Source organism: Dermacentor variabilis, chromosome 3, assembly GCF_050947875.1.
Source record: "Dermacentor variabilis isolate Ectoservices chromosome 3, ASM5094787v1, whole genome shotgun sequence".
NCBI lineage: Eukaryota > Metazoa > Arthropoda > Arachnida > Ixodida > Ixodidae > Dermacentor > Dermacentor variabilis.
The window spans coordinates 78,514,342-78,538,216 of record NC_134570.1 but is presented as its reverse complement, the minus strand read 5'-3'; the positions used below and the strand labels follow the sequence as shown (position 1 = coordinate 78,538,216).

Sequence of the window (23,875 nt, the reverse complement as noted above, 5' to 3'; positions counted from 1 at the left end):
CAACAATTTTCCGAATCAGTCAGTTACGCCGAATGAGACAGTTAAGCGCACGTTTTCTCCTAGTTTCTACTGACTGCTATTGGCTGTCCGTGCGCCTCAAGAGTACTGCATACACGGGTCGCGCGCTTAATTTTGAAGGTATCTGCGCCGGGTTCAAGTTTGTAATCCGAAATTTCTGGCTCCTTCGCATGCGCTGTCTCCCCGCCCGCCTATAGTGTTATGTTTCCTCCGGTGCTTATACGGTTGAAAATACATTTCCTTCTCAACATCCGACGGGTTCTGGCGAAGTACCGATAAGCGACGTGCCCAATGTTGGCTTTGTCGTTGGTGCTCGTGCTGTGTTTGCAGCTGGTGTACATTGCGACGTCAGCCGCCGCGGTGTGAGCGAGTTTCTATTGTTTTCGGTTTATCGTTTTATTTCTAGTCATCGCCGTGATGTTGCGTATAAAGTCCAAAAGGCACATGAATTAGCGACCGTGGACATCGTGGGCGCGAGAAAAAGGTGACAGTGAGCCGAAATGGATGGAGGCTTGATGGCAATTATCTTCGCACGCGCTTAATACTCGGGTCAGTTCGAGGTCACGTGAACAAGCGCACGCTTGGAAAGGAGAATGCGCGTCTTCTCTTCTATCCCTGCTGTAGCTGCGAATGACTGTGCGCGGCTGGCGCTTACGCGGCCAGCAGGCCGTATCTAATTGTTGGGGGTCATTGGTGGGCGCAATGATCAAGGGCGAGCAGGGATGGCTACAAACTTCACGCGAGCTGTCGTCCTTCTCTGGCTGTCTTTCCGCACCCCTAGTGTTGGAAATCGCGTATTCTAAGTTCAGAGAAAGTGACAATTAGAGATGGCTGACAGAGGCCCTCCTGTTGTGAACATCAATGTAGGCATATGATGATGACTGATCTATTTTGTGGAGTCGTGGCTGTACGAGCCGTTCGTCCCCGCCGACGGCGTTCATCATAATACACACATTGGGACAGCTGTGCTCCTAGTCATACAGTGAGATATTCACAGGTTTGCATGGCCCGCACATATCACTATCCTTGTTGTTTTGATTAGTAAGTAATTGTTTACTGCAATTTATATGGCCGATATAACTAACGTATATGCTCGTGTAAGGGCCGCACTTTATTGTTCTTTCTTGGCATCGCCGGGGAGGGGGGCTGTGCCCCCGCTCGGAGAACTTCAGTGGGGGCTCAGACCCCGGATCTGTCCCTAACCCCCGTAGTCGACGCCTATGGTGCATGCGATCTCTTAGTTTTTTTCGTCCTTTTTTATTCTAGCATACAAACGTAACGTAGCATGGGGCTCTTTCTATCCCTCGTTTCGTCAAATAGCTCGAACGTGGGCTCCGCATGATTACGCGCGATGTGTGTTCTTTTTTTTTTTTGTCGATTCGGTAATTTGTTTTGCGGCAACTTTCTTCTTTATTTTCTTTTTTAATTGCCGTGAGCTTGTCACTATACGTTATATATAGTCGCATGCTCTGTCGGGCTACCGGAAACATCATTCTTGCAGTTTGACGCAATGTCAGATTGCAGATACATCGGCATTAAATTGTCTTGTCATGCGACACTGTGAGTCACCGCGGCGAATAAAAGTTGCGTATAACACAGCGATTGTACTTCGTCCTCGCCTATAATTGGTCACCTTGGGCCACGGCCAATACGAAGTGCACCTTGTTACTCCATACCGTGATCAATTTTAACTTTGACGACAAAGGACAACCAAAACGTAATTACTGTGCGGCAGCGTTTATTTTAGTTTTTTAAATGTCCACATAAATGCAACCGTGGCAATATTGTAATTACATGTCCGCTTCGACTATTGCACAGCACGTAATTTGTGTAGCTGATGTCTTCAGTGAGCGTAGAAATGTTTTAGACCTTGTGTATCACAACGCAGGGCTGTATACCTTGATGGAGCAGATGTTCATTTGCCTTTCGCATCGACTTTTCGCTCCTAAATGCTATTGGAAACGTGCTCGATGGAGAATAACACAGCACCAACGACTTACGTGATATTGAACCAATCGCGCGCAGCCAGCTCTTTCTTTTTTTGCCTGGACGCGGCGATAGTCGGCGATAGGTTCTTTATAAGCGATAGATGTTGGCTTGATGAGCCCAAGAATTAGGCCATCGAAAGGTCACGCTTGTGCTAGTATTTATGGAGGAATGGACGTGGTAGAAGCGGGGTTGTACCTTGCCGCGTAATTACCTGACGCTCTTCCGTGCCGAGCTGCTGACGTCGCAAATGCCGAAGAGGTCACATTTCGTTGAGCGACTTGAAGCGCAGAAGAGATCGATCTCTCCTCTCATGCAACATTCACCGTAATAGCAACGAGTCCTTGTGGTGCAGCTTTGCATCGCCAATTTGGGACGGCGGCTCTTCATGAGAAATACGGATCGTGAATCGTATTCTTTGTAGAGCGAGAGCTGCCATGAGCACTTTCCTCTGGTATATATGAAAAAAAATATGTAGATAACGAATGCCTAGGTATATTCGTAAATTGATCCGCAGTTAACTTAGTACGAATAGCAAATTCTGCCTCAGTCTCCCAACAGGTCCTCCTAGAGCAACGCAGAAACTAAAAGGACGCGGTGGTTCATCTTGAAGCATGAGTTGAGGCTTCTCAGTGCACATTTCTTACATTTTTGCCACAGCACATGTTTTGAGACACACGCCATTTGCGTTGCGCGTGTATATATATATATATATATATAATGTGTGTGTGTGTGTGTGTGTGTGTGTGTGTGTGTGTGCGTGTGCGTGTGTGCGTGTGTGCGCGTTGCTTTCTTGAGGGCCACTGGCCTGTGTAAACACCTGTGACTTGGTGAGGCCCTCCGCACGCGTGCGCGAATTCACTGCGAGCTGCCCCCCCCCCCCCCCCATTTCTCACTCTATCTCATCTTACATTTCCCATTACCCAATGTGGGCTAGCCAAACCGACGCATTTCTAGTTAACATTCCTGCCTTCTCTCTTTCTTTCCTCCTTCCTTCCGGTATGTGAATATGGCCTGCTCGACAGAATAAACGATACGGCTAATATTGACTTTCGTTATCAGTAAAGCGACAGCATGCATCGCGTGGCTTTATTGAAGGCGGAATAGTAGAAAAACTCAAACGCAGCAGAGAACGAATTGGAGTGTTATGCAGAGTGCTCTCGAATGCCGGAAAACAAATTGTTGCGCTCAGGTGCGTGGAGCGATGCATTTGACCAGACGCTTACTGTATATAATTACATACTGATATTGTGATCTTAATATTTAAAATTACGGAAAATGGCCCGAATTGCTACAGGTTCTCAGTCCTTGTATAGTTGCACTGTTGCAGCCATGAATCTCCGTATTTAAATGCTTGTCGGGAAGCTTCTTCCGATAAAACATTCTGTCATACTCCGTATGTGCAGGAAATATAAATTGTGCGACCGTTCGTATACGGTGCCCTTGATTCTAAGTAAGCTTTCAGATCACATAATTGTAGATCACATAAATGTCGTTAAATTTTATTGCGATAGCAATCACGTGGACACTCTAAGAGCATTTTCATCGCCGGCGTCGCTGTCGCCTTGATGTTCCGTATGAAGTCCCAAGGGCGATAACACCGTCGCTGCACGTCGTCTGCTGCATGTGCGAGTGAAAGCACGCGGGGGAAGCCGTCGATCGAGGCTCTTTCTGGCGCGCGCGAACGAAGAAAGCGGAAGGCAAACGTGCCGTGTTCCGTCGCGCGAAAGGCCGTGGAGGGGATGGAAGGGGGGTGGCGGCGTTGCGCTCCGGCACCAAATGCGCATCTCGCGACCGGTCGCAAGGGGATCTGGCGATCGCGGCTCAATCTCGCGCGCCATATATGGAGGCAAGCGCGGAGGCAGAGCGGGAAGGAGAGGGGGAGGGGTGGCTTCGACTCTCGCCAACGAGGGCGTACCTTGTACGGTAGCGGGCCGTGTTTTGAAAGTTATCTGCGGACGTCTCATACCTTTGTGCGCGATTTTGTCCTTGATAACGGTGTCGGCTCCTCTTCGTCGCCTTGAAGAGCCGACAGAGAAGCGTTATCGGCATGTTCGTTCGCTATGACGCCGCAGTGACTTGGAAGCCACTGAAATGTCACGTGATGTCCTTTCTCAGTCAAGGTATGGATTAGTTCTCTAATATTGAATACCACTTGTACGTGGGATCCACGCCGCAAGGCTGATAGCAAAGGCTGCAGTGCTGCTTTCAAGTGTTGGATCTCTTTGGACGAAGGTTCATCCCTAGCGCTGCCACCAGTTGTTAGATCTGGAGGACAATCCCAATTGCTGTCCCCCAGATTTTGGACCTTGCCGTTGTGTGCGGGAGTTGGCCGAGGCTGAGGAGGACTTTCAATTGAAAAACTGGATGTTTATTTACATTATTTACAGTGAGAGTACAAAGAAATTAACAGTCATGAAGTCATTACGGGCCGGCAGCAACTCGGACGCTGCGGCCCGTGGCAAGACGCTCAAAAGAGATGAATGAAGGAATGCTCTCTTGCTGCTCCCGGTCTGTGTCTTTTTAAGCCCTTCGGTGTCTGGAAATCACGTCACGTTCGGCCAATCGGCAAGCCCGCTCAGGTGACGCCATTTTCGGCCATTGGTAGGCGCCCGTGCGATTGTGTCACACCCGACGCACAGGGTCGCTCCTTGGGCCCCAATTGTCCGAGCGCTTACTTCTCTCTGCGGTATTGCCACCCTGACTTGCAAGCGCCGTCACAAAGGCGTATGGGGGGATTGCTGCCAGGGCTTCACGGTGCATTACAGCCGTCTTGCCTCGGGACCCACGTTACTTGGAACAGTGCCAGGCTCTCGCTACACTTTCCGGAAGAGTCAAGCAGTGGATAGCTCCACCCGCGGCGGACGAGGTGGGGGACGCCAACTCGTTTGCACGTGCCGCGCCTCGGGAACGGGGTAGATCTGCTTCTGCGTTCCTTACTTAGGTGTGGCGCGATTCGATGTGGTCTGGTGAATTCGAAGGAGGCTCAGGAAAAGGTCCCGTATCTAACACAAGTCACTGAATATTGACTATCCTCGAGGTTGTTCTTGGCTGATGAGACGAAGTGCAGCGCGACGAGCTGCAAGTTCCGCAGCCCTCGGTGTCGTTGGGTGACACGTCTTGAAACTGATGGTGGTGGCTTTCGCTGGGAAAACCACGGACAGATGCCGCTAGAAAACTTCGTATGCTCACCCGTGATATCACATTCCCCTTGTGGAACGCAGGAAGTTTTCAAAACAACCGGCTGCACAACCTAGACTCCTTTCTACGCCTTTCCATTCCAACTGGATTCTGCGGTCGCGAAGCTACCCTGTCTTGTCGAATATGGATAGGGGTGGCCTCCACTAAGCCTTTTGCATTCAGAATCAGATGTGCCGACGACGCCTCGTGTTATGACTGTGGTAGTGAGGACTCTTCAACACCTTCTCTGTGATTGTCCTTGCTACAATTTAGAGACAATCGCTCACAATCGCGCTAGCGCACTTTGACCTCTGACCTCTGACAGAGGAACTTATTTTAGCATGCCGACATCACACGCCACCGCAACGGAGAGCGACGAGGGCACTGTTGCAGATTTTTAGGCAACAGAATTGGACAAGCGGCTGCAGTCTGAACACATGTTTATAATGCTGCAAATGCTACTGTGCTGTGCGGTGACGGTATGAGGAGACAGTGACCGACTGTAATTGTATGTCAGTGCTCCTTTCTTTCTTGATCTCTACTTTGCTATCACTTCACCTACCCCTCCCCTCTCTCCCCAGCGTAGGGTAGCAAACCGGATCTTCCCATCTGCTTAACCTCCTTGCCTTTCCTCTTTCTTCTCTCTCTCTCTCTCTCTCTTTCTCTCTCTCTCTGTGCGCACTTTGTTATGGCAGATCTTGCGTTGAAGCGATAGACCGCATGAAGTTCACCTCGCTCCTGCTGCTGCCACGCTTGCTCACGCAGTTTCTACAGCGAGTGTCCGCGCTCATCGAGCGCGATCTGTTCATGTCTGCTCTTGCGCTCTGGCATCATGCTTGTTAATTCAGTTGGTAAGCGAATGTTTCCAAGTTTATACGGGCGATAAAACTACTATACTTACTTCGTATATCTGTACACTAATTTGCTATCGCAATTGATGCTTCGCATTGCGGGCGAAACAGCGACTTTTTTATATGTATAAACACATGCCATACCTCAAAATATGGGCTTTCTTCTTCCTTTGATTTGCCCCTGAAGACGTGCATTACTTTGGCACATCTTGAGCTTTACTTTGCTCGAATAATAATACACTTATCATTGTTATGGTTACGATATGGGCGCTGCGTACCTTGTATTTTCGATACAAGCACATCAGCGTTTTCAGAGATCTCACAATTTCAGACGTGTTTGTTAAAGGCGCTGTCTACCGTTATCAATAACTTCCGCTTTTGTAGTGCGACAGAAAGCCTGCCATTCGAAGCGCCTAAACGTGCAGTAACTTGTTTGAAGAGAAAGTGTTCAAACAGAGTTTTCTTTACCTGCGTGGGCTCGTCTCAAAACTGTGCGGACGACCGCAACACTGATTACTAGACGTGAGGGTGATGCCATGCCGGTTAGAGTGAGAAACTGGAAGGGCTTAGGGTTTGCGCAGGAAAAGTTACTGTGTCGTAAATGCTGAAATTATGACGTTAGTAGTCACCCTCAGCACGTAATTGGTTGTATACGTCATTAGCTTTCTTGTTTTGTTTTTTCTTAGTCACCTATAACCTTAAGAGAACTTCTACAGGCTTTGAGACCCTATAACGTGAAACTATTCCAATCTGCTTTTATCTCCTGATGTCAAATTTACGTAACCACCGACGAAAGCATCGGGAGGTACCAGCAGCGTTGTCCAATCAAATGCCCAATCAAATGACCTTCTCGTTTATAGGATGTCACTTTCTTTTGCTTTCAAAGCGAATACCAGGTTTTATTATCTAACTGGCTAAGAAGAGGCGAGGAGCACGCTCAAGTGAAGAGAGTTTCGACGGCGCTGAGCCAGCACAGTGAAAGTAGATAATCGGATGAGGAGGGTGGTACCGGCGTCTGCGATTCGTCCGCTTCCCCTTACTAAGCTTGCGGTGGCTGGCCGAAAATCGCGGCGGCGTGCAGCGGAAGGTTAAAAGTGGCACTAAAACGGATACTCAGTAAGGTAGAGTTGCCAGAGCAATGTCGTATACGTGCTGAAAGCTCTCGATAACGTTATGAGGCCACGCAAAATCTTTTATTATACGCAAATAAATCTATACTCCACCGGAGCTCTGACTAGCCAGTGATACAGCGATCGGCGGGCAGCCATCTTCTATTTCTTTCGGAACGGGGCGGTGCCCGGCTTTTAAGAGAACATAAACTTTATTTTCAAATCAATAAGATTCGAGTCCGGCGTCTTTTTAGTGGGTCTAGGCACCCGCAGCGGATGCGGTTCCGAGACCTTGTCTCGAAGCGGTTTCCCCGGCTCGCTGGACTGCAAGGAGTTGTGCTGTCAGGCTGGCAAGGAGTTGTGCTGTCAGTGAGGTCTTCCAGCGCGAGCGGAGGCTGGTGGTGGAAGAGACGGAGAGGTCGGCACTGCCCGACTTGTTTGTTAACTCCTGACACTCCCATAACATGTGATTAAGTGTGGCAACCTCGCCCCACGATGTGCATCTGTTTGTAGTGTACATGTCTGGATACATGACGTGCATGAGTCTGGGGTTTCTGTAAGAATCTGTTTGTAATTGTCTGAAGTGTACTGCTTGCGTCCTGTCTAACCTAGCATGAGGGTATATGTGTACGCGTCTTTGTAACTGGTAGTATGTCGTGATGTCGTGGAACCTGGTCATACGATTCTCCCACGCCCAGACGTTTGCAGTACCCCGCGGGGGCTCTTCCTCTGACGGTGCTTGGTGAAATGCGGCCTCGAACTTTCAATTTTGTTCGGCATATTAATATGTTTTTAACGCTTGCGCGTCACTTTGACACAGTGAGATTTCGCGGTTTTGTGACGTCGCGTGACAGACGGGCCCATGGGTGGTGGCGCCGAAATTTTTTTGACCAATCATGGAGGGCCGATTGCAGAATTGGAATAGAAAAGTTTGGAATAGCTTTACGCTATGGCGCCATTGATTTGTGTAGTGGTCTGTCTCTTTCAGTTGGCTCTGCTGCCGAACATTAACAGTTCTTGTGCGACCGTCTAGCAAACACAATGGGGTTAGGAATAGCTACACTGGTGTGGTGACGTGCCGAGACGCCTTAAAACCGCAGCGTAGTTTTTCGTTCTGAAAAATGGTTCGCGATCAATACAATGTGTTATCTTTAGCTGCACCAATTTTTAAAAAAAATTGTCTGTGGCAGATAGCACAATTCGAACCATTTATCTAAATTACTCCATGAGGCAGCCATTACTTCTATGTGAAATCAAAATTCTTAATTCAATAATTAACACAGGGAAATCAATTTCCTAATTATTTATTTACGGCCCATCCTTCAATATACAAATTGTAGCTAGTGAGTACGCAAGGCATACTCATAAGGCACAAAGAAAATAAACCTACCTCTGCCCCGAAGAAGTTGAGCGACTGACCAGCGTGAACCTGTCGTAGAGAAGAGAGTGAGTGAACTAATGCTAACTATGGGGAAGCACTTATAAAGAACGTACGTTAGCATGTTTTGAACCTGAATCGGACTATCCAAGAAAGTCAGTCTGGAACGAATACCGGCGCTTAGGAGTCGTTAAAGCGCAAGCTCTCAGAGGGGGAATGCCTCGCAAGGCAGGCGGATGTTGCAGTGCACACACACACACACACACACACACACACACACACACACACACACACACACACACACACACACACACACACACACTCACACTCACACTCACACACACGCACACACGCACACGCACACGCACACACATGCCACTGAATGCACAATAATATACCAAGTGCGTTTAACATTGTTTTATGAGCGTGCTCGGCGTGTAGCCCAGGTATAAAAATAAATTATGTGAATTGTTGTATTGTAAGCAGCATTCACTGGTAATTTATCTCTCAACTGTTCGTTAACTCTGCTAGATACGGCGAAGTCGATGTACCTTCTGGTATATTGCTTTTAGCCCCGTAGCGATCACTCTGCCTTGTACGGGGAGTACAGTTCCTGTCAATCTTCACAATGACTTTTAGACAATATATCCGACATGCGTGATTTGAACTAGCTAATTAATTAACTAATTAACCCAATTAATTACTAAATAATTAATACTCCATAGTTAATAGTTTAATAAAATGAATGAATGAATTGTTCAGTGGGTGGTGAGGCAGCCCTTCCGCATTGTGTGGCAACGGCACTTTGCACTTGCTCACTCCTTTCTACTAGCGCTTTGTTGCCTCCATGCACATACATGCTAAAATATTTATTGCACACATTTATTTTGATTAATTGCGCTATATTTGGTCTGATCACTAGTGTTTGAGGGAAAGAAAGGAGCTCCACGTAATTCCTCTTTATTCAAGCGGAATTCTTGTGATCACAACTTCCTTACAGAAGCGTCCATGTGCCGTATCGTCCAAAGTGCATCATCAAGACGGATGTTATTGCAAAAGAACATATGTGAACCCGTCGGAAATTCGCGAAGTTGCTCCAGCAGCTTTCACCGGGTCCATAGTCTGGCCTTGTTAAGCTGCAATTTTGTTGCCAAGAAATGATTACTTGCGACGAACAAATTTCTCATCTATTGCATTTTTTTTTGCTCTTCACTGTCGTTGGAACAAACTGTCAGCAACGCCTTCCAATAACACAGAAATAATCGCTCGATTGTGTGTTCTCAGAAAGCGAACGAGAAATCCTAAAGCTTATGTCGTCGCCTCGAACCTAGTCGTGAGTCCTTTTGCTCTTCAGGCGTGCCGAATGTCGTCCTCAGTATTGCTGCCAGAAGCACTACGGCGACGCATAAGAGTGGCCACAGCCATTAACCAGGGAATATTGAGTAAAATCTTTTCGTTACAGCTGCTTAAGCCGCCTGACGTTCATTGACCGGAAATTTCACTAACCCCGTGCAATCGCCACGGGCAGTTTTAGAACCACTGCGTATACGACGAGATGTTGTCGAGCAACTGTCAGCGATGGGACAGGAGGCGCTAGACACTGTCATTTGCCTCCGACGTGCATTCTATAGGTGTATGCAGGAGCCGATTGAGTGGAGGCAATATGAGAGTCCTAATAGGGGGGGGGGGGGGGGGGAGGGGGCAAGATTTTCTTTGCTCATTCACGCTGTCACGCTTACGGCGAAAATTTTGCAAAATACCGAAATCCGCAATGGGTATGGAAAGGAGTAGGCGTTTCTTTAAATCATCCTTCGGCGCGTGTCTGTTGGGTGTTTGCCATACGCTTACTGTAGGCCTTCTGCATAAGTTCATTGAAGCGACCGGAAGGTTACGCTTCTGTGGACGTGCCGGCCGGTGGGTACATTATTTATTATTCATTAAATAAGCACTCTCAAAATTTTCTGATGCCTAAGTTGTGCGACGTCCTCGTTTTGTTTTAATGCGGAGTCATCAAAATAGCCCATTGAGCGAAAAAGCCGGCGTCTGTAGCAGCGAAATGGCACCTAAATGTCCATAGGCTGCGACGCCACGTCATGTGCGCGACTCGACGGAGCAGAGCGGGCAAAAAAAACGCCAGGCGTTGAGGCTGCGGACACAACAACATCATCAAAGACGTGTTAAATGTGCTAAGAGATCCATCGTTGAGCCCCAACTGAGTGTACCTTACTGGAGAAGCATTTCTGAAATCCGTGCAGTGGCTGCATGCGTCTCTTCGCATGCAGCTCGTCATAAACGAAACGACAGTTGTATCTGACGGCGCGAAGGTCACCTTTCACTGCAGCTGCGTCCCTCACGGGACAACGGCCTCCATATATAGGCATGCTCTCCAGGGGCGCAACGATCTCTCGTCGCGCGAGGCGTCAATACAGGCGACGCGCAGAAAAAAAAAAAAAGAACACTATGCGATGCGGAGAGCCGAATAACTTTCGTGTCAAGAACAGGTGGTTCAAGACAAGACAATAATGTGATTCCGATAATTCAAGCCCGCGAAATAGAATGTCGCGACCTCTTTCGATGACATGTAGTGCCATATCATTGCGAACGTTCCTCTCTATTCGCTGTCTGACAGCTATACGTGTTAGGGGCTCGCTACGTTAATCGGTTCGACGACCGCTGTTGTTTGTCGCCGGAATGACCGAGTGCGGGGCGGAAATTTCAAAGCGATGCTTTCTTTCCTGACCATGGCTGCTGGGTGCTCCTGCCGTCTTGCGCAAATAGCTCCTGTACTTAGACTCGCGCGTCGGTTTCGTTTGCGCCAGAGATACAGGAGCGAAATGGGCAAACTTACAGCATTTAACTACCGCTTCTCGAAAGCTACGCTTTACATAGATGCCAAGGTGTGCGTTGGGTCTGCATAATATTTTTACAAAGAAAATAAAGTCACGGTTCCCCACGAGAACTCCAATTCCGAACCCACTGATTACAAGCCGAAGATTCTGTACCTCTCGAGTCATTCCGTCCGTGCTGCATCAACTAACGGGAAAAAGAAATCCGACGGCACCTAAGCATTTTTTATGAGTTGTGAATGCGAGAGCATTAATGTCCTACTGAACGCCGCTGAGTGGCCCTTCGAGTTTTGCCCTGCGAGTAATGTTTCCGAGCTTTGCTGCGGGTATTTTTTATCGAGCTTTGCGAGTAATTAGTGCGGGTTATTATATTTATTTGTACAGTTTCTACGTTAGTATATTCGCTGTCGACCAGAATCGTTTCGTCGACATTGCTGAGAAATCGAGGGCACCGCATGCCACCGACTTCCCGCGCGCCGAGAGACCGAGGAAGCAGCAGCGGCCGCCAACGGGGCATCGACGCGATGCCCTACGGCGTTGCGACGCCGTATCTTCTCCGTCGAGGTGCACTGGTGACGGGACGTCTCGGCGATGCCCGCTCCACCTACGCCTGACGCGCTATCGCGGCAGCGGACGTTCCGTTTCTCCCGCTCCGTTGAGGCTCGAGCCAACAAGCGCCATACAACGTCACGAGCGCGCGAGGCGCACTCGTCACGTGGTGCCATGAGTGACGTCTTTTTCGCTCAATGCGTCATTTCAAGCATTCGCGCTAAAAAGAAAAGTCGCAGTTTCGCCCGAAAGGCGAAGCACCGATTGCGATACCAAACTAGTAGATAGCTATACGAAATAAGGATGGCAGTTTTACTGGCCGTATAAACTTGCAAACACTCGCTTACTAACTAAATTAACAATGATAAGAATATGTAAGCGTGACTCAATGAGGAGGCAGAAAGAAAACAGACAACCCGAGATAGCGCTGTCGTTGCGTGTCTGCTTTTTTTCTAAGTCCTTGTTCAGTCGCGATTACACATTCTATCATGGATTCAAACCATGTAGCTTTCAACGTGTTTTAACTAAATTAACACGCTTGGTGTCACATGCGCACAGCCGAGCATGAACACATCTCACTTGATGAGCGCGGAAATTCGGCGTCAAGATGCTGGAGTGAGGAATCGCGGCAGCAGCAACGATCGAATTGACCTTCGTGTACCTCTCACGTCAACGCGAACGAAATGTCAAAAGCACAGCCCATACGAAGCTACCGGCACTGCGCGCACTCTGCAAACATCGCAGATCGCTTTGAAAGTGAGGCTCGCGCGGGTACGCACTTTGGCCACGTCACAGATCGCTTTCAAGATCCGACGCCCGCACGGCCGCGCCTGTGTGCCTTGCGCACGACAGGAGAGGGCGCGCGTCTGGCCCGCCTTTCCTCGCTCGCATATGCGAGATTGAGCCGCTTACGCCGAGTCACTCTCGCACGCTTTCACTTGCACATACAGCATACGACGCGCGGCAATGTTTTTATCGCCCTTGGACTTTATACGCAACCTCACGGCGACGGCGACGGCAGAAATGCACCTGGAGTGTCCGTATAACTGCTATCGCAATAAAAAAGGGGAGTTTAGGTCACGTTCTGCTGCTTCAGACGAATTGAATTCTGGGATTTTAGAGATAAAGAGAGAGAAAATAATGCAGAGAAAGGCAGGGATGTTAACCAGAGGTAGTTCCGGTTGGCTACCCTGCACAGGGGGAAGCGTTAAAGGGGATAAAAAGAGAAACAGAGTGGAAGGGGGTTTTACGTGCCCAAACCACGATTCGACTATAAGGCATGCCTGTGGGGGGACTCCCGATTAATCCTGATCACCAGGGGATCTTTGACGTGCCCTTAGTCCACGAGACCAGCCATTTTTTTTTTGCATTTCCCCCATCGAAATGTGGCCGCCGGGGTGGTGATTTGATCCCGCGACCTTGTGCTCAGCAGCTAAGTGACCGCGACGGGTGCTACATCCTCGCGGCTGGCTTTTTCGCTCAATGAGTCATTTGACGCTCCCGCACCAAAAATAATGCGCCTGGGTGATACCGCGTCTGTCCTTATGAGCTGCCGCAGAAATGACTGGCTGACATCTGGCTCTGCGCCCCTCCTCTATAAACCGGCTCTGTGATGAAACACTATAAAGCCAACCAGAATAAGGAAAAGGTAGTATAGGAAAGAGGAGGAAGAAAGAGGTCGTGTCCCTCCCCTTTTTTCGCTGCTACCCAACGCCACCTACACAGACAAAGACGACTCGGGCTGTATAGAGTCATTGACTAAAATTCTCTTATAGAAAAGGAATGGCTCGCTCGCATCGGCATTTATTTACTTCAACCGACACCGCAGGACTTACTGCGTTTAACGTTACGCCAGCTAACACAAGTGCCAGCACCATAAGGAAACTGCAACTTGTTACTCTAAGATGTCTACCTAACGCGGTAGCGTGTTCGTGGAAAAGCGTTCTTTATATCCCAAAGCCAAACACCTACCACAGTTCTCCAGACAGAGCGAACTGTCTTAAATGATTGTAATGCGTTCATTTCTTGGAATTACTTTTATATAATTGAAACACTATCAAGTTGGAGGGAAAAAAAGAAACAAGGGTACACAGCACTGTTCTTTGTCTTACACTTAGTAACAGAACAGGGGCCCTGTGACGTAAGACTATTCCAATCTGTTTTTATTGCATTCTCCTGACGTCAAATTTGCGTAATCACCGACGCAAGCATGGGGCGGTGACCCGCACCGTTGTCTGTGTTAACAGCCCAATGAAGCGCTCTCCCTGTTGATAGGGAGTCACTTTTGTTCGCTTTCAAAACGAATAACATTACTTGCACGTACCACTTCTTCCTGTCTAATTGGCTGACAAAAGGCGAGGAGCACGCTCAAGTGGAGAGGGCTTCGATGGGGCCGAGCCAGCGCAGTAAAAATAGATAACCGTATGAAGAGGGTGGTGCCTGAGTCTGCGATTGGTCCGCTTCCCCCTGCCCTTTTCGACCAGCTTGCGGAGGCTGGCCGAAAATTGCGGCGGCTTGCAACGAAATGTGAAAAATGTCGCTAAAACGGATCCTCAGTAAAGAAGATTTGGCAGAGCGATGTTCTATACGCGCGGAAAGGGCTAGATAACGTTGTACTGCCACACAAAAATGTTTATTACACGGAAAGAAATCCATGCTCACCGGCAGGTGTGAGTAGCGGTACCTGAGAGATTGGGGGGGCAGCCATGTTGTATTCCTTTCGGAACAGGGCAGTCGCTGGCTATTTAGACAAAAATTCAGTTTTGTTCGGCATATTAATGCACCTTTAAGGCGTACACGTCACCGTGACGCGGCGAGTTTTCGCGGTTTTGTGACATCGCGTGACTGACAGGGGATGTGAACACAGCCCGAAATCTTTTGACCAATAGCACAGTGTTAATGGTGAAAAGGTGTCAGATAAGGAATGAATATTTTTTGTTTGGTTTAATCATGCATAATCAGTGTGTACACGTCATATCCGATGGGGAGCTATCGCGGTTTTCGTGCCGTCGCGTAACACATAGGCCAAGTTGGGGGTGGCCCGACATTTTCTCGACCCATAGTTTAGGGATTATTACAAAATTGGAACGGAAAAGTTTGGAATAGATTGACGTTATAGCTTCCCAAATCGTTAACCGTCTCAGAAACGACGCCGATATCGGACGTGCGTCTGATGTCGACGCACGGCATATGTGATTTGCACCATATAGAGACATACAAGGAAAATAGAAAGTTGGAGGAAGCTTGCCAATATACCGTTCCAGGATCGAAGTGAAGTAGGCCATGTAAATTTGAAGAGAGAGTCGCGAAAAGGTGGAGAAAGACAAATTGCTGCTGTGCTCATAATGCGAAGTAGTGACTGTATAGTTGTTGCAATTTTATAGGAAGTAGGCACTGTACTACTTCGTCTAATAACGGTTGGTGTAAGCATTCGCAACAGCACGGGAGCAATCTGGTTATAAGAATATGTTTCTTTGATGTCGACTGTTTAGTCTATGTTGTCTGTGTTTGTAAACGTGGCGCCGCTCTATTGTGGAGGGACGTGGCTTTTTGCCTCGGTTTCGTATCCTGCATTTTCCTTTTCACCGCTGCCTTCGTTTAAATTCTTCCAGCTTCGTGTTGATCAGCTGCAGACCGTGGCACCAGCCAATCGTCGCTGTCGAGGAATAATTTTCCTCTTCTGTTCTATAGCATCTGCGCAATAGCCTGCGCAGTAAGTCTTGCACTGTTTGGTGCCGCAACTGTTGTAAACACTCGCAGGTGCGCGCGGAGCAATCTCCTGTAGAGTGGAGCAGCTCAATCCGTCTATGGAGGTGGCGTTTTCCGCTGTGTGAATTAGAGAAACGGACTGTTGTTGCCTTTTTGTCTCTCCCATCCTGCTGCTGGCTTCATTCGAGTTATTTCACCTCGGTGCTATAGCTTATAAGCGAGCTGCGGATCATCTGAGGTCAGGCTATAAATAAGCAGCGCGGCTGCGCTTTCCAGGTCGACGTGTATTTCTTCTGCAGCAGCATTGACGATATGGCTGAGAGTTGAAACCTCCGAGTGCTGCTACTTTGTGCGAACAGAATTCGAGTCCACTCGGAGCCTACAAAGTTTTTCTTCCTTCCTTTTTTTTTTTTTCATAACCTTCCGGCAAGGCATTTTGGGGATTCCTATGACAAACACAGGCGCCAGCAACGGACATCACAATGACTGAGAGTGAGCCTCCATGACGACCATCGCTGTAAAAAAAAAAGAATGAAGTCATGCAGATGCCACGCGCTGTGGCAATCGATGTGAGCGACGCTTCGGTGAGCCAGCGAGACGAAACCGGCGCGTATTCATATGAGATGCGCAGTGGACTTTGGCGGTCGACGAACGCGCCCTGTAACCGTCAGCCCCAATGGTGGCAGAGAAATGCTGCCGTTGGATATGTATACAGAAGTAATTCTTCCTTTGATTTGATTGTTAATAAGTCGCAAAGACGCTCAGGCGCACGTACAAGAACAAAAAACCCGGGTCGAGAAACAACGACCTATGTTTCAGCCTGGGCCGAAACGTCGAAGTAAAGGCTTGTTTTTGTGTATATTTATAATTACGAAGAGCACAGTTGTTGCACAGATGCACGAATACCGGTCCAATATTCTAGCGATAAAATTGAATCGTAATTTTCATAGAAACCGTGTTCTGAAACATTGGTTAGGAACGAAAGGGCAGCTACATTGTGACATCAAAGCATGGGTTAATGCCGCAGACACCGACACGCGCTGACGTCAATCGAGCAGTTATGTGAGAACTGAATATGAAATCAGCGAACTGAAATCGTATACAGCGACTGTACTATTCGTGTTCGCGCTGTATTCGCTGTATACAGCGCGAACACGCGTCGAGCGCGAACACGCGCTCGACGCGTGTTCGCGCTAATGTTTTAAACGCCTTTCGCAATGCCTCGGGAACAACGTTGGGCATGACCGCTGCTTCCTTGCCTGTCGTCTATTTTCGGCGTTAGCAAACGATTCGTGCGTAAAAGCGCTGCACAGCTCTGCTGCGGGTTCAAGCGCCCTTTCTGACATTATGTTATGACGTAAAAGACTGATATAGCACCGAAAGTCTATCGGGATTGAAAGACTATACGAGTAGATAACATGCAGATATGCGAATACTCAAAATTGTGATTTCTCATCCAGTAATACCTCTGTTTGATAATTATTTTATGTGCACTCTCCTTTTTTATTCTAATATTCGATGAAGACGGAACATATGTACTTGCTACAGTTATTAATTACTTCCAGCCGCATAAAAGAGGATTCATTCGCATGCCCCGCTGGCCGCCTCGATGGTCCAATATAAGCTATTTGTTCCACGTTCGCAGTTTGTTGACACAGCTGTATAGACTTCCAAGTTAGCCTTGCGTTTATTTAAAAACAAAACAAAAAAACAATCTACCCTTATCATATTTCGACTTGTTTGTAGCCTGCTCTGAAAAGAAGAAATAAATATTCTGTTTTCATTTCTGCACTGGAAGCTCGAACGTTTTCAAACACACTGGTTCGCCATTGAGCGACGAGTACAATTTTGTCATCTCGAACATTATTACATTTTTGGCAATTGAATCACCATTCATACTAATTCGTACGCGCTGTATTCAAAATTGTGCAACCTTCGCAGAAATTGATGATTTCCAGGTTACGTTATGCCACTCGCACGGACAGTTTCGTAACGGATTATTTCACAAGAGACGTCTGGATGTTGTGGAAAAAAATTAAAATTAAATTATGGGATTTTACGTGCCAAAATCACTTTCTGATTATGAGGCACACCGTAGTGGAGGACTCCGGAAATTTCGACGACCTAAGGTTTTTTAACGTGCACCTAAATCTAAATAAACGGGTGTTTTCGCATTTAGCCCCCATCGAAATGCGGCCGCCTTGGCCGGGATTCGATCCCGCGACCTCGTGCTCAGCAGCCCAACACCATAGCCACTGAGGAACCACGGCGGGTGTTGATAAAATTCACTTGCCGAGTCATTTCGTATACTCTGATCTCTGAATGAATAGTAAGATTATCCAATGGTTGAACACAGCCTGAGCTGCTGCTACAATGAATACGGCAGCGTTATAAACAAAGTTATCTTGAAACTAAATGTTTAAGTTTGGCGCCCACATTCTTACACACCTTCACTAAATGCTGACCCTTTCTGGTGGCCTTATGTTCCTTGTCAACAAGATTTGCTCTCCAGCTTTTCCTTGTTCTATATTTCAAACTTATTACTGACGTGGGAAGGTACGGGAGAACGGACAGTAACGTGGCACAAAAGCCACTAATACGGATAAGTCATATCATAATAAGCCGACAAACACAGACACAAAGGACAACGTAGCGGAAATTACTTCTCTTTAATAAATGAAATAAAGAAACGATGAATTAATGGAAATGAAAGTAGGTGAAAAAACAGCTTGCCGCAGGTAGGGAACGATCCCACAACCTTTCCATGCGAATGTTGTGGGATCGTTTTTGGATTGTATATGATGTGTGCAGAAGTGATTATGCATGATCATACCGAACGAAAGAAAAATAATTCTGATTCGATGCCTTTTTTGACACAGTTATCTTCCATTGATCAAACGTTTTCGGTCTGCGCACACTTCGCCTGTCTGTCACACGAGGTCATAAAACCGTGAAAACTCAGCGCGTCGAAGTGACGTGTACGCGTTAAAGACGCATTAATATGCCGAACAAAACTGAACTTTTTTTCTGAATAGCCGGAAGCTGCTCCGCTTCAAAAGGAATCAAAGATGGCTGCCCGCTGATTGATCTGGCACCACCAACTGGGAGGCGACGCGAAGCATGAAGTTATTTGGGGATAATAAACATTTTTCCGTGGCAGTATAGCGTTATCGAGCCCTTTCGGCACGTATGCGACATCACTCTGCAAACTCTTCTTTGCTGAGGATCCATTCTGCTGGCATTTTTTAACCTTCCGTTGCACGCCGCCGAGCTTTCCGACCAGCCACCACAAGCTAAGTAAGGGGAAGCGGACCAATCGCAGACGCCGGCACCACCCTCCTCATCCGGTTATCTGCTTTCACTCTACTGGCTCGGCCCCATTGAAACCATCTCCACTTGAGCGTGCTCCTCGCCTCTTGTTAGCAAATTTGATCCGAAAAATCTGCTCAATGCAGGCAATGCTATTCGCTTTGAAATCAAAAGAAAGTGACATCCTATAAACGAGGACCGCATTTGATTGGGCTTTTCAAACAACGCTGCGGGTCACCAGCCGATGGCAGCAAACTGCAACCAAAGCTTATTTCAAATACTTTGCGTCTCGGAGCCCGAACTGCGCCTTCTTGAGAGGTGAGATGGCGTGAAGCGTATCAGTGCTTATAAGGGTTTGGCCACATTGACAGGCGCGCTGGCGTTTTTCGCACACCTTTAGAGTAAACGGCGGGAAATATTCCTGACGGTAACATCGATTGATGTTACCTTCCGTCTTCTGCATGTGCCAGGATTCCAAAAGGAGCCGCCGCAGGTGCTTGTTTTCCCTCCCGAAGACGACAGCGCCGTCGGGGCCAACCCGCTGATCAAAAAGCTCGCGGTGTTCCGCCACAGCACTGCGTTCTTTGTTTAGGTAGCGAATGTCGCTCTTGCGTTGACGAATTCCATCCAGAATGCACGTTTTTACTCTCGCCAATGTACGGCGTGCGGGATTCGCTGCAGGTAATCTTGTACACAATGTCGTGCGCCTTTTCGACTGGAACGTGGTCTTTTGGACGAGGCAGGAGGCTAGAGAGAGGCTTCTGAGCGCCGACGAACCCTGCCCCTCGCGCCGCACGAGCGAATGTCTGGCTGATGCCTCGAACGTATAGGTATCGGACCACAGTGCCATTGCCGGGGGCGGGAACGGTGGGAGGGTGGGGAGGCGTTCGGCAGCCGCCGCCTTCCTTTCATTCTCGTTCTGTCGGCGGAGGACGCGGTGAATAAAGTGACTTTGCATAATCGCTCATCCCAAGGTCACGCATTACTGTGTTCTTTTCTCCCTTCTGGAGGTGCGGTGGGACGCAAATTCTGTTGGCTCTCTTGACGAGGCTTCGGAGAACAGAAAAATTATGGCAGGTTTAGTGATTAGAATTAAAGTGGAGATATGGCCATGTATGCGTCGATTCTCTTAATGCGGAAAAGACAGGTTGCGTCGCTCTCTTTTCACGAAGATACCTAAGAAAGGAAGAGAACCAGGGTTCTCGCTTTCCACTGTAAAGTGTCCTGGTTCTCTCCCGGTTAAACTAAGGCAAGAACAGGAACAACAACAAAAATCGTAACCGCAGAACAGCATACTGAGTGCTAACATTAACAAAATTATGGGCACAAACAACATCAAAATATGGCTTAAAGCACTAGAAATATGGCTTAAAAAATGCACTAGAAATGGAGCTCAGGGACGCCCTGGCATCACGAGAGAGAGAAAGAGAGAGAGCATACGTTTAATGATCCCAACCAGTGAATGAGAATGCTTCGTTCTTCACCAAAGGCAGGCGACCGCCTCAGTACAGTCGTTGATCATTACCGGTTCCCTGGCCTGATACACCAAGTTGCGCTGGTCCTCCGATTGCGGGGCCACGAGTATGGCCACCCATGATTTTTTCACCGCATTAATTTTCTTGATTGCTGAGTTCTGCAAGGTTAGGACGCCCCATAAAAAAATGACAAGAAGAATCATCGGCATCTACGTTAAAAATGCTGTGGCGGTTCGAATTTATTCGCTTCGTTTCTTTTAAAAGTTGGTTCCTGTCGCAGTTCACAATCTTAGTGACTCTGATTCACGAGCTGGCCCGCATGCACGTTATATTTCTTTTTCCATTTTCAGGCGTATTGTTATGTTGATCAGTTTGCTAAAAGCGATCGTGATGGCACTGCGCACATCGTAAGAGGCGGGTAAACAATGGTCAACACAAATGAGATAAGAAACAAGCATCGTGGAATCAGCAAATCGAGAAAACGATTGCCGGCTGCCCTGTTATTCGTACGGATAGATCAGGGGGCAGCGTCCGCGACAGCATGTATCCTGTTCTCTGTTTTCATGTTATTTTCAGGCACTCGTGCCGTTATTCGGTTATTTCCGCAATTTGAATAAAGTTCCAGCTTAATACCTTTCTCATCCGGCCTTTGCGGCGACATTTGCCTTGTTGTCGCCGCCCTTCACTGGGACAAGCTAAACTCTCCTCCACCCCCATTACGTTTCGCAACGTTCACATCGTCTCAAGTGAAAGCTCCAGCATCATATACTTCGCGGATTAATGACCAAACTGTACGATACAGAAGAACGCACCGATTTCTTCGCGTCATCATTGACAGACACATGTCTTGGAGTCCTCACGTATCGTACATGACAAAGCGTTTGGCCGCCATTGTGGACCTTCTTGCATTTCTCGGCGCGAAGACCTAGGGCCCAATAGTGCCATCAGTGCTGTAACTATATGAAGCACTGTTTTCTGGCTTCCTGAGGCACGGCTCACCTGTGCGAGGAAATATTTGCACTCCAAACATCCGCAAACTCCAGAGTGCGCACGCGCAGGCACTCAGGACTTGCCTCGGTCTTCCAAACAGTACGTCCTCGATTGCGACAGTGGCCATTGCCAGAGACGCTCCTTTGACAGCATAAGTTGATACAGATGTCCTGAGAACACACATCCGACATTTGACTCGGATTCCCTCACCCCATCTTGCTTGCTTTCCAGCAAAGACCCTTGCTTTTGCCAGGAGTATCGTAAGACATCAGGGGAGGTATTCTGTAAGAGTCCACCTAGTGGAGATGTCCATTTCGTCTGCTGTTGAAGTTTTCATTAGCTGGGCTGGTCTGCGGGCGTCCGCAGCAGTGAGGTGCCACAGCCAATCAGGACTTCAGCACCAGACGAAATGGACATGTCCACTAGGTGGACTCTTACAGAATACCTCCCCAGTCGTACTTGTCATCACAATTTACGCCTGCTACATGATTATCAGACCCATTGTGGTGTCTGCACCGGCCGCAACTGCAAGTGCATCAGAAAGAAAGCTGGAGCGTCGTTGCAAGCTTTGACGCAAGCAACTTTGGCACACATTCACAACGTGCACAGATTCCGGCAACATGGCTACACAGATGGTTCGGTAAAACTCAACAGCTCTGCTGCTGCAGTAATCATCTCAGCAAAATATGAAGAAATCAAATTAAAAACTTCATGTCACACCACATTGACGGGTGCAGAACTTGCGGCACTCCGTGCTGCACTTGATTTCACTAATCAGGAACCATTACAACAATGGAGTCTTTAGTAACTCTAAGGCAGCCCTTCAGTGCATACAAAGCCCAATGCGCCACGGACCCAATGAACAACTGGCCTCAGAAATTCGACACATATATAATTGCAGCCACGACAAGGGACACAACATAATCTTTCAATGGCTTCCAGGACATTGCAGCATTAGCGGGAATGATCATGCCGACGAAGCCACCCGATCTGCACGTGAAAGTGGTCAACGTGTCTCGATTACACTTTCGCGAACAGACGCTGCGGCTGGACTGCGACTGATGTCCCGTGAATCTACTTTGCTACTGTAGGACTCCAACGTTATCACCATGTGTCGGTTGCGTTCATTGTTTCAGAACATACGGATGCACCTGCCGCCTGGGTTACCACGACGTGAACAGACCATGCTGTACCGTCTGTGACTAGGCGTTGCATTTACGAACTCGTATGCTTTCCTTATTGGAATGGCCAACAGCCTCACGTGCAACACATGCAAAAGCGATGAGACGCTCGCACACATTATCTATGTCTTCCCGCGATATAGTGCCCAGAGACTAGTGATGTGCAGAGTACTGGACCAGTTGGACAATCATCCATTATTAGAATTCAAAGATTTAGGTGAGTACTCCCAAAGGACATCCGCACTGAAGGCCTTACTCGCGTTATTAAGATTCCTGCGGTCTACAGGGCTAAACGATAGACTTAAGAACGCCACCCCCTACCACTCGGTAGTGTACGCGGTTTTTCGTGCTCGTCTATCTTTCTGTCTATCTCCTCCTTCCACTCTCTTTCTCTTTTTATCCCCCTTAGCCTTTCCCCCGTGCAGGTTAGCCAACCGGAACTACCTCTGGTTAACCTCCCTGCCTTTCTGTGCATCCATTTCTCTCTCTCACACATCGTCTCCACAGAGGGAGTGAGTGCTTGCTTGCGTGTGTGCGTGTGCGTAAGTGCATATGAGAGAAAGAGGGAGAGAGAGAGTTGGTGAGGGAGCGAAATATCTTGCCTGTCACGGTCTTTGATCGGATTGTGAAGGTGCCTCATTTTCCTTGTGGGTCATTGTGCACTGGGCACCTTCTAGAGGAAGATGTTCGAGTTTTTAAGGGAGTTACGACAGTGGCAGACGGGATGTATGATGCGCCGCCAGATAATTGGTTCACCATTGAAGTGAAGATGGCCCAGCTCTCGCATGATAAAAAAAAACAATGCCATGCAACTAAACAACATGGTGCATCTAATACTTTACTCCTAATCGCAATGTGACTTGCTTTCCAGTTCAACGTGACTTATCACTGCGGCGATACGTGTCGTTCTTCGGTGTAACTGTTATAACGCCGTGTTAATAGTGTGCGGGAATAACTCTAGAAAAAGCTCATGCTCTAGAAAATGTTCAGTACGACTTGCGCGAGAAAACGCTTTGACGATGTGCAAAAAATCTCGTGGACACGTAATGAAAATTCGGCAGCATGTTACACGCCTGTAAAACGTGAAAGCGAAAGCCTGCTGCACACTTCGTAATGTATTAAGTTATACGTTTGGAGGGGTCAGACTTCTCGCAAGGCATAACGAGCCGCTGTGTAAAGTGCACGCGTGGCGCTTTAGGTCGACCTCCTAAACGACACATGCGAGAACTTAATGCACTACCTAAAGGCGCAGCATGATTGTCACCAGTAAGTGTTACAAATATGTAACACAAGCT

At 48.0% G+C, this 23,875-nt stretch overlaps 1 protein-coding gene across 4 annotated transcripts in view; it reads left to right on the top strand.

Moving 5' to 3' along the window:
• Positions 1-23,875, top strand: part of LOC142575924 (uncharacterized) — a 350,863-nt gene that overhangs the window by 120,054 nt on the left and 206,934 nt on the right. The window lies entirely within an intron of this gene.